At 39.6% G+C, this 12,122-nt stretch overlaps 1 protein-coding gene across 1 annotated transcript in view; it reads left to right on the forward strand.

Annotated features, from left to right (window-relative positions):
- The first annotated feature begins 4,404 nt into the window (after nucleotides 1-4,404).
- RBBP8 (RB binding protein 8, endonuclease) overlaps nucleotides 4,405-12,122 on the forward strand; it is a 51,206-nt gene continuing 43,488 nt past the window's right edge. Inside the window, exon 1 of the mRNA XM_083358932.1 lies at nucleotides 4,405-4,563. The gene's annotated coding sequence lies outside the window, so the exon portion shown is untranslated. The remainder of the gene's footprint in view (nucleotides 4,564-12,122) is intronic.

Genomic DNA, 12,122 nt, shown 5'->3' on the forward strand with positions numbered 1-12,122 from the left:
TTATGACCTTATCTCTTAGTCTCTCCAGCACTATCACCCTGTTTCCCCATAAGAGGCATCCTAGGTGCGATGACATCTCGTCCCTTCTCATGAAATAAGCCTGGAATTGTGGTCCCAGATTTTTCCCTTGCCACCCCCCTTGGACCCATGTTGCCACTCTGCTTAGTACTGGATCCCGGGCGTTGGCGTTGGCAATGTCTTTGGCTGTTAGCGGGCATTCAGGGAGTTCTTGTATAGTGAGAATTTGCCCAGCTAGTACTGGGTCTGGGTCTGTTTCTGGTAAGGGTAGCCTGCTTAATGCATCAGCGTGGCCCATCTCTTTCCCTGGTTTATATTTGATGGTGAATGTGTATGCTGAGAGGAATATTGACCATCTCAACATTCTTGGGGACATTATTTGTGGGGTTTGTCTATCTGTTGTGAACAGCCCCAGAAGCAGTTTGTGGTCCGTGAATATGGTGAAATTCCTACCATATAGGTAATCGTGGAATTTCCTTACTCCAGCCACGATTGCTAGCACCTCTTTATCAATTTGTGCATAGTTCCGTTCTGCCTTGGTCAAGGTTCTGGAGTAGTAAGCTATGGGTCTTTGTTCCCCATCGTTATCCAGGTGGCTGATTACTGCCTCCACCCCATATGGTGATGCATCACACGCTAAGCATATGGGCTTACCCTCAATAAAATGAGTGACTGTGGACTTGCTGGATAGTATTTCTTTCAGTGTTTCAAAACTTCTCTTGTGCTGTTCCTGCCAATTCCATATGTCTTTTTTGTCCAGCAGCCTGTGCAAAGGTTCTGCTATGGTAGCTTTGTGAGGCAGGAACGAATGATAGAAGTTTATTAGACCCAAAAATGCTTGTAATTCCACTTTATTTTGGGGGGTTGGGGCTGATTTAATTGCTTTTATTTTTTCCACTGTTGGGTGGATGCCCTGAGCATCAATCCTGTACCCTAAGAACTCAGTGGATGCTACTCCTATGGAGCACTTATCCTGTTTTAGCTTGAGTCCTGCTGCTCTGAGTCTCCCAAGTAACTTTTCTAACCTATCAGCTAGTACCTCCTCATTTTTCTCTGCTATCAGCACATCATCAAAGTATGGGCAAACCCCAGGTATACCTTTCAGAGTTCTTTCCATGACCTCTTGGAATATGCCTGGAGCTGCTGCAATGCCAAATTGTAAACTGTTGACTCGGAACGCCCCCTTGTGGGTGACTATCATTTGTGCATCGGCTGCTTCCCTGGTAACTGTTAATTGCAAGTACGCTTGCGCCAAGTCCAATTTAGCAAAGATGGCGCCGTTATGGATGGTTGCGAGGACCTGTTTCACCGTCGGGACAGAGTAAGCGTGCTGATTTAAAGCCTGGTTCAGGGTGGCCTTATAGTCGGCACATATTCTTATGTCGCCATTAGGTTTGAGGGGGGTGACGATAGGTGTTTCCCAGGGTCCCCCTTCTACAGGTTCCAGTACTCCCTGGCCCACTAGCCTGTCCAATTCGGTCTCTATTTTTTGTTTTAGGGCGAAGGGGACTCTCCTTGCTTTAATCCTTATGGGGAGTACTGTGGGGTCTAAGTTAAAGTTTATTGGTGGTCCCCTGTATTTCCCTAGGGATCCATCGAATACATCTGCGTAACTATTGCAGACGGATTCTAGGGTTTGATGCTGTACCGAGTTAATTCCCCCGACCAAAATTCCTAATGGCCCAAACCAATTGAGGCCAATTAAGCTGGCTCTCTGTCCCTCTGTCACTAGTAGATCTAATGGCCCCTTAAAACTCTTAAAACAAACTTCGATGGTGACTATTCCCCTTACTCTAATGGGTGCCCTTTGGAAATCGGCTAATTGTATGTGCGTATGTTTGATGTGGATGCGGTGCCCTCTCCTTTCCTCAATCTGTGCTAAAGTTTGTCCCAAAATTATGGATACCACCGTTCCCGAGTCAACCTCCATTCTGCAGGGGATGCCCTGCAGGCGGACATCAATTTTTAATTTGGGGCTTAGCACCTGGTTGACGGACTCTACCCTTCCCCGGTTAGGGGTTTGTGCCTGCTCCCATCAGGTCTCTTTGCCACTATAGCAGGGGGTTATCTTACCTTGGGCCCAGGCGTCGATGTCATGGAGATTTTCCCGTGGTTTGCTTCTGCAAATCACTTGAATGTGGCCGGTTTTCCCGCAGTTTCTGCATTTCGTGTTTCGGAACCTGCAGCCTGTGCGGGGGTGATTTCCCCCACAGCTTCCGCATTTGGACTCAGAGTCCCTTTGCCTGTTGGGTCCCTCCCTCAGCGATTTGGCCGGCTGGGACGTTGGTGGTCTTCTCTACTGGTCTGTGTTGTCGGGGCGGTTGGTTCTCAAGGTTGCTCTTCCGAATCAATGGGTGACTTCATTGATGTTGGTCTTGTATTGATAATCCTCCACTCCACCGTCCACAAGGGACCCTTGGTGCATGGATCCGACCGCGCCGTTGCTGTTGTGGGGGGGTCGCATTGTCCGGTGGCTTTGAAAGTTAGTAGCTTGTCCAGGACCTCTTGCAGGGTTCCTGTGGGTTTGGCGATAATTCTGTTCTGCAATTGCTCATATTGGAGCCCTAGGACCACTTGGTCCCTGATCCGCACCTCCAAGTTGTTGTATTTGCATCAGAGTGCGGCTTCCCTCACGGCGGCCACGAAATCCATTATGGACTCCCCTTGTTTCTGGTTCCTGCATTCGAAAATCCTCCTCCAGAAAAGCTTGGATCGTTTGGGTGTGAAGTGCTCCCTTAGCTTTCCCGTGAGGTCTGCATACGACACGCTGGCGACTGTTGCCGGCTGGAATAACCCCACGGCTACCCGGTATACCGCCGTTCCGCTGATGGTCAGTAACGCCGCTGCCTTTTTCCGATCGTCCGTTATGCCGTTGACCAACAGGTAGCCTTTGACTTGGCCGACGTACTCTTCCCAATCTTCGGGGTGCCTCGTGTCGAATTCCCTTACACTGCCAACTTGCACCATGCTTGCCTTCTATGCCCGCAATTCCGTTGCTGCTAGATTTGGCTCTTGTTGCGCTGACGGCTATTTGAATCTCCCGCTCCGCGCGCTTCCGCTGTCACGTCCCTGTTTGCTCCCCTGCGCTACCGTGATCCCATCCTCGTCACCACTGTTATGTCTGGGTGCCGCAACAGATGACTCGGAGACAGGGTTAGGGTAACTCTGCTTTATTGCACTCCACGTGGCCGAACTGGCCTTGTTTGCCCAGGTTGCCCTTATGTCCCCCAGTCTCTGCCTAGCGCTAGCCAACCCGCTGGCTCCATTCTCCCACCTTACAGGTGTCGCCCAACCCGGTGCCCAAGAATTCCCGCCGGCCAGGTGGACCAATCAGGTGGCTGGACAGGTGCCTTCAGAACACTTATGACAAAAAGCCAGATCTTCTTTCTCGCACTACTGCAATTGTCCTTGACTTGGGAAGATGTCTCAGAGTGAGTTGTTGCTGTGATTTGACCATCATGTTCCTATGGCCAATGAATCAATCATCTGGAAGGTCCTTATGAAAGAAGCATTAAACATTCTAGGGATCTAAGAAGAATTACACTGCCACTATGAACTCACTAGGTCAGGAAGGAAATCATATTTGATCAGAGATTGAATTCCTTACAATGTGTATTTAAGGAGGTTTCTGTAGGGCTGTAAAGTGTAATTAATGGAAAAGCTTACAATAGGTTATAGTAGACTGGAAATTAGGGATAGATGTCTATCCACATATAATGATGTTTTAAACAGGTTTCATGTCTTACTTTTACATGTAGTTTTTCTGCTTCTCTGTATATTCTACAACAGATTACACTTAATAAAAAAGCATAGTATTTTATGGCTGCCAGCAATTCAGCAACATGTATAAGGGAATAATTCATGTCTGACTATTTTTCACCATTTAATTTTCAATTAGCAAAAAATGTAATCTAGGAGTAGATTTTGGGTTGTGTTCAATTTGTAAAAATGCTTTAAACATTCCTTAATGTAAATAAAGCTTTCTGGTTTGTTTTAAACTATTCATCAGACACTCCATCTAGGTGCATCAAAATGCAGAGTTTGAAACAATAGGATAATGGTGCATTTGTTATGGTTATGGACGCAACACTCCCTAACTCCTTTGGTAAATTATTTTGCTGGAGGCTACAACATTCTATGTTGGGAGTTGGCGGAGGCGTGAATAATTCACCACTTATGAAGCTTCAGAGTTGAGTTGAGCCGCAGCATGTTGAACTGCCCTTTGATGCCGACTGGTTGAACAGGTTTCTGCTCTACCAAGGAACTGGTTTGACAGGACTGTTATGCCAACAAATTCTGGTATGATTCCATGTTCCAGAGAATGCAGAAACCTGCCCAGCCAGTTAAATGAAAGACATATTAGGTTATCCATTGCACATTGTATATATCTTAGGTGCAGCCGAACTCTTCTCTGCATTCTGTAGCATGGTCCACTGTGACTTTCTCATCCTATATAAGCTTGATGTTTATCAACTTAGGGAAGCTTAATGAATGTCACTGATTATCAAGAACCGAATCAGACAAACCTGTTTCAGTTTTTAAAAGGTAAGTTTCGAAAGTATCAATTTAATACTATATTACTTCTGAAATTTAATTCTGAATGCTGTACAAATGTGTCATTCTCTCTGTGTTTTCTTTGGTGAATATTTCTATATCAGTATATAGTTATATAGTTATGGCTTACATCAGTTTGTAACTTCAATGAGTGATTTTTCATCAGGTTTCATTTAACATTTACATTTCAGGCAAAGGTGATTGTAGAAACATCTCTAAAATTGGAAAATAGTTTTAAAAGATGGATAGCTGAATTGTAGCCTGATCATTGCCTGCTATGATGCAGTGATCCACTGTATAAATTTGTTTGTTGTACTGCAATGTAACTCTTTGCATATTTATTCAGAAGTTCAACTGGTCTTATGCCAAACTGAATAAGCATTACATTGTAGTCATATCTTCTTTGTGTAGAATAGATGGTAACTAAATCAATTTTAGGACAGAAAATTTAAAAAGGAAATGTTATGCATAAAAGAGTTGTTTGTCCTTGCAACATGAGTTCATGTTTGTAATTAATTTTTAATTAATTAACAAATCAGATTTTTATTCTGACAGAAATTCTGACAAATTTTGATTCAGCACATCTTTACAAATTATCCACTAGAAGGGCAGTTTGTCTTTTGCTATTATAAATAGGGGCTGTACACACTGACATTGGGCTCTAAAGTATAGACCAAAATGTAGCACCACCTTTATTTTAGGTGTTTAGGGTATGGATCTTATATATACAGGTAGTGTCATGTAAGAATTAGACATCTTTGAAAACAAAGGCTGTAGAGTCTGGTGACTGATTAACTTGCTGAAGCTAAGTAGTATATTGGCTGAGCTGAACAGAAAGGAATGAAGACAGGTTTTGTCATGTCTGTTAGGACAAAATAACTTTTGTTTAACATAAATGTGACTTTTGTATTCCTCTTTCAACTGTATTTAAAACAAAAAGAAATATACTGTGGTACTTTCTCTTTCTAAGAGAAGTTGTTGTAATGTGAATTTTAGAAGAAACAATTAAGAATCTTTCTAATAACAAGGTAAGTAAAAATATCAGTGTCTATTGGGCAATGTTTTAATGCTTAATTGCTCAGAATATTCTATGGAATCTTTTCAATAAAAAAAATAAGTATAGCCTTGGTCTCTGCAAATATCCAAGTTGATAAACAGCTATTTTTAATTATTCTTTGAGACAATCCCAAATAGCTCTCATTGATTTAGCAGAGAATTGGATACTTAAATCATTTTTTAAAAATATACTAGGCCACTAGTTAAACCATTTTGTAATATTTTAGACAATGTGGCCTCATCAATTTAAAAGCCATTATTCAAAACAGTAATTGAGTTTAGCAGCTTAACCCTATGCATGTTGACATAGAAATTACTCCTACCGAATACAGTGGCACTCCTTCCAAATACAAATGGATAAGATTGCAACCTTATATGCTAATCCAACTAGATATTTATCTTATTAAATTTGAACCACATTTATTTTGGGTGAAAGCCGAAGTGAATATAGTAAGACCTGCTTCTCAGTCTTCATAATACACAGTAGTGCTGCACGACAATGAAAAATTGCAAATAACTACATGGATTTTAATTGATCATACTCATAGGTAATTCTAACTTGATTTCATTCTACAAATGGCATTTTACTGCTAAAATAAACAAAAGAAAAAATATTGATTTGGGAGAACATCCAATATTATATCAGTTAGTTTCCATTTATGAAACAAAATTTTTCTTATCTGTCCCAGATCTGCTCTGGAATGATAGAATGAGCAGATTTGGGGAATCTATTTTGTTGATAAAACAGTATCAGCACACATAACATCTTTTAGCAGTGGAATGGAAGAATATATTCATGGGTTCAAAAAATGTATGATCCTGAATTCTTGTCAGCTCATTTTCTTCTACCTCTGAAAAAAGGCAACAAAACCAAACCCTGAACAAATTCTCTTACATTGTTCCACAGTGTTGGCTATATGAATTGGTAAAATATTTTTCTGCTCCTCAGTGCTTTTAATTTGTAATAAAACTCTGGTATCTACAATTCATAGTGCAATTCTGTACATTTTGACTCAGATATAAATCTCATGCACTTCCAAAAAGCTCACTCACAAGTGACTATAGGGCAGGGGTGTCAAACTGCCGGCCTGCAGGCCGGATGCATCATAGCAAAATCGTGCCCACCCCGTTGCCAGCAATGGCAAAAATGTCTTGACACGTCACGTGACGTTGTGAGTTTGACACCCCTGCTATAGGATTTTTCTGCTTGACTGCTATCCTTTTGTATACATATGTACCATGCCCACCCCGTTGCCAGCAATGGCAAAAATGTCTTGACACATCACGTGACATTGTGAGTTTGACACCCCTGCTATGGGGTTTTTCAGCTTGACTGCTATCCTTTTGTATACATATGTACTGTAGAAGGAAGGAATGCCTCTAGGTAACTGTCAAAGCCAATATTCATTGCAGTCAGACCAGGAAGAAGGCATTAATTTTTTTTCTAACCTACTTACTACAGTATAGAATAAAATCAACCAAAAACATTTGGTATGGGCCCACATTTAGGTATGTAAGGAAAAAGAACAGGCTTAGGATTTTTGCCAAACCTCAGTGCCAGTACATCAATGGATACGTTGTCTGCAGATTTCCTTGTCAAATGGCAGGACTTTCAATTCATCCTACAGCCCTCTTTGTCAGCCTTGGGGCGAGCATACAACTACTACTTCTTTCATGCTCCAATATTACATTTAAATTATAATTAAATATTTGAGTTTTAGATTCAATATTTCTTAATTATAAAGATGTTTTAAGAATCTCTTTGATAAAGCAAAGAGCGCTTTGATAGATTTTAGATCATGATAAATGGTAGCAAATTCTTAATGATTGAATTTTTACTTATTTTACAACCATGTTTTTAAAATGATTACATGCACACCGTACGTCCTTTACAGGCTGTTTGGAAATTTTAAATTTTAAACACCGACACTCCATATGATAAGACAAAACATAAATTGAATGAATGGTTGAAATTTTCATCTGTCAAAATGTCATCTTAATATTCGTTCCAACTGTATATCTAGTTGTGAAATTTTAAACAGTACAAACATCAATAACCAACTTGAGGAAAGTTAATTCTGCATTGTGAGCAGCATGGAAAGCTGTAATGTAACTTATGATTTATTTATTTATTTATTTATTTATTTGGTTTATATACTGCCCTACTCCCAAAGGACTCAGGGTGGTTTACAAGGCAAAATTTAAAAACAATACAATATAAAATTAAAATTAAACTAAGTCTAGCCGCAAAAAATTAAAATCACAATTTAAAAACATTAAACCCCTCAGTCCAGACCAGATAGCTCAAAGAGCCAGGTTTTTAGGTCCCAGCGAAATGAACGAAGGTCAGGGGCAGTCCGGAGTTCCATTGGCAGTTGATTCCATAGGGCAGGCGCGCCCACAGAGAAGGCTCTCCCCCTGGGGTTTGCCCATCGGCAATCCTTGACTGGCAGTACCCTGAGGAGGCCCTCCCTGTGGGAGCGCACAGGACGATGGGAAATTGATGCTGGCAGCAGGTGTTCCCTCAGATAATCCGGGCCCATACCATTTAGGGCTTTATAGGTCATCACCAGCACCTTGAATCTCACCCGAAGGGCAACTGGAAGCCAATGCAGCTAGCGGAGAAGAGGTGTTACATGGGAGTATCGGGAGACTCCCATCACAACTCGCGCGGCTGCATTCTGCACCAGCTGAAGCCTCCGAGTGGTCCTCAGGGGCAGCCCCATGTAGAGAGCATTGCAGTAGTCTAGCCAGAAGGTCACGAGCGCATGGGTGACTGTGCGTAGGGCATCTCGCTCCAGATAGGGCTGTAACTGGCGCACCAGGCGAACCTGGGCAAAAGCCCCCCTGGCCACGGCTCCTATATGAACTTCCAAACTGAGCCATGAATCCAGGAGGATGCCCAAGTTGCGGGCCCTATCAACGGGGGGTAACACCTCACCCCCCATAGTTAACGATGGAAAAGATTGGTTAGTCTGAGATGCCGGTATGCACAGCCACTCAGTCTTGGCTATAGTTCAAAGAAGCAAAGTATTTGGAAAGATACACAATTTGGATTTACCCAGAAGACATATTTTCATATGGGCTTATATTAGTATTCAATATTTTTCACAACAATGACTCAAATATTCTGATATAGAATTCTGCTGTACTAAAAGGATATGAGAACATGGTAAAAGACTCTAGATTCTAAAAGTTAGAACTATAGAAAAATAGATGTTTTGACAATTTGTATGTTAATAGCAGGATTCATGTTTAAAAAAACCATGCCTAATAATTACTTTAAGGCTTTCCACAAAAAGATATATACTGAATAAACATTTCAGTGATTATCCACTTTCTGTTTTTTTGTTCTGATTCCTTAAAGGTTTTCTACAGTAATCCATGGGTTATGAGAACATTTTGCACTAGAATCATTTTCTTACTTACTTTACTTTACTTTTATTAAATTTGTATACCGCCCTTCTCCCGAAGGACTCAGGGCGGTTAACAGGGCATATATAAATAACAATACAAAAATTAAAAAGGAATTAAACAAGTGCCCAATTAAAAATTACAATAACAATAAAAGACCCATTAAAAACCCTAACGTTCCCCATCAGGCCAGGCCAGCTAATTCAAATAAGTGGGTCTTCAGACCGCGCCGGAAGGAGCGAAGGTCCGATGCCATCCGGAGCTCAACCGGCAGTTGGTTCCATAGCGCCGGAGCGCCCACAGAGAAGGCCCTCCCCCTGGGGGCCACCAGTCGACATTCCCTGACCGGAGGCACCCTGAGGAGGCCCTCTCTGTGGGAACGCACAGGGCGGAGGGGAGTTGACGCCGGCAGCAGGTGGTCCTCGAGGTACCCCGGACCCATGCCATGTAAGGACTTGAAGATCATAACCAAAACCTTGAATCTCACCCGGAAATCATTTTCAAATTCCTGGCATTTCTTAGAAGTCTATTTGTGTTCTTCAATGAGAATACAGTAATGACAAGTTATTTCTTGAAAGAAAATGTCCAGTCCCTTTCTTGTTCTGATAGAACTAGTGTTTCTAGTAATGCTAGGAAAGTTAGAAATGTTTTAAATTATTAGCAGTTCAAAAATTACATGCACTAGCAATTCAATGTTTACATGATTAGATTCAAGTACATTATAGACATAATATATCTGAGCCTACTTCATCACATAATCTGAACTGGGTTATAAGAAACTGTTTTTATACTACAGCACCTCTAATCTGTCTAATCTAGTACTGCTACTCTAATTGGCAGTGTCAATGCAACATCCTGGAGGAACTTCTCATATCACCAGCTCTTTTCTTTTTAACTGGAAATGTCAAAGTTTAATTGAGGCCTTCTGCATGAGGGAAGCATGGACTCTATCACTTAACTGTGAATTCCTTATTAGTTAAACAAATTGGACAAAAAGTAGACTAAGATTTCTGGAATGCCCTACATCTTTATGACAGAAAACAAACAGTAGCTAGCAGGAAGACTCACACAAAATAATTGTCTGAAAAAATCCAAGGAATGCAGCATTTTCCTTAAATATGTATATAGAGTGAAATTTCACACAAAAACCTTTATCACAAGTCTAAATGACTAATGGTTACTTGATTACATCAATTTTTAAAAACTAAAACAGAAGAGGCCTCAAGGAGCATTCCTAAAGCATAACCTGATTAAAATACCAATTACATAATACTTAACAGGTATAAAAATATTTTCTAATACTGCTCAGCAAACCTGTTAAGAACTATAAAGTGCACAACTATAGGCTCTAGAAAAAGTTGTTATACATGTTGAGCATTTCATACAAATAATACATGTTGTAGCTGATCATTTGGAAAATGAAGGTTTCAGTCCAAACATTTTGGGTTCAGCTATTATGGAAACAGAGGTAGAGAAACTATTACAGAAAGCAACTGGATCCCTGTATAAGAAGTTAAAAACTCATTCTATGTATACTCTGACAGCAGTATAATGTATGTTTTGTATGTCATCTCTTAAGCTTATTTCCCTGGGAGAGATCTGTTTAAAACATATAAATGATTCCTTCCCAAAAGAACAGTGTATTTACAAAAAAACAGAGCTGGGTGAACAATCTTGCAACTTAAATGAAATATTTGTATATACTTGATGCACTATTAATTAAAAACTTTCACTTGGAAACAATTTGTGTAACTTTCGCTTGTGGAAAATTATTCATACAGCCTATTAATAGATCTTATTCTGGTGAGAACAATTTAGTAAAATAATTATATGAAAATTATTTAGTATTCAGTATTCTAAAATTACTTCAGATCCTAAAATATTTTTAGTATGATTTCAAGTATCATAAAAGTCATACAATGACACATTTATAAAAAATAGAGTAGATTTTAGTCCCAATGTATTTATAAACTTACTGAGTGATTTTCATTAGGAAGTAGTTAGAGATCTACGTTTATTCTGTTATGGCAATAAAGAAATAACAGGAAATAATAGTGTTAGATTTTTTTAAATCCCTACTAAACAGGTCTCCTTGGTAACAAAAAGGTATTGTAATAAAAGTAAACAAGAAGGAAATATCTAAGCCACATAAGTCTATTGCTATCATCAATGTATTAAGTTCTTTAAAATGTCTGAGTTCCTGTCAATATTTGACAAGCACAATAGTACTAATTCTTTTCAGTTTTATTGTCTATGTATGGATTTTATTCCTCCTAGACAAATGACACATGCTGTAGTATACTTCAGTATCGACTTTGAATCCATTGACAAGTATTTTTTTTCATGAGAACTCAACACCAAGCTAGGTGTAAAATGTCATCTCATTAACTGTGAACATCAAACAGTTCACAGCATATGTTTCATACTTCCCTATTTTGTTTCTACAATGAAAACTACAGATAAGCAGGTGGTCATTTAAGTAGATTCAAATAACTCATTTTGTTTGTATATTCATTTCTGATCAAAAGCAGATGTAACTCTATTGGGGATATACATTATATCCCCGCATTTGCAGAAATAATATAAATTAACACATTTCTAGAAATCTAAATTTGGGAAAGGATTATTTACTTTTCTACAGCCAATCTTTAGTGTAACTATTAAGTTGAATATGGAAAATCGAATCTAAACATGATAATTGCAGTCTTTTACAGATATTTTTAAATAAGATCCTGCAATGAAAGTAAATTTACATATGCAACAAATGTTTACATTTACAACTCTTTTCAATTTCATTACAGAAATATATTGATAAAAATAGTTTTCCTTTTTTAAATATAGCTTAGAGGGATAGAAGAAAGCGACTTGAGGAGTGGTGTGGCAAGCCAATAATTTCACTGACAGTATGTTTTACATGTTGTGTATTGTAGAGCAGAGAAATTATATTGTTTTACATTGTGAGCAAGTTGATAAGGTGACTGTCTTATCAACTTTTTAGCTCTCAGAATGCTAGATCTGGGGACAGTGACTAAAGCCAAATACTGTGATGTAAGATTCGGGATCAGAATATGAAAGTATAT

The sequence above is a fragment of the Vipera ursinii genome (assembly GCF_947247035.1).
Source record: "Vipera ursinii genome assembly, chromosome: 3".
Taxonomy (NCBI): Eukaryota; Metazoa; Chordata; class Lepidosauria; order Squamata; family Viperidae; genus Vipera; species Vipera ursinii.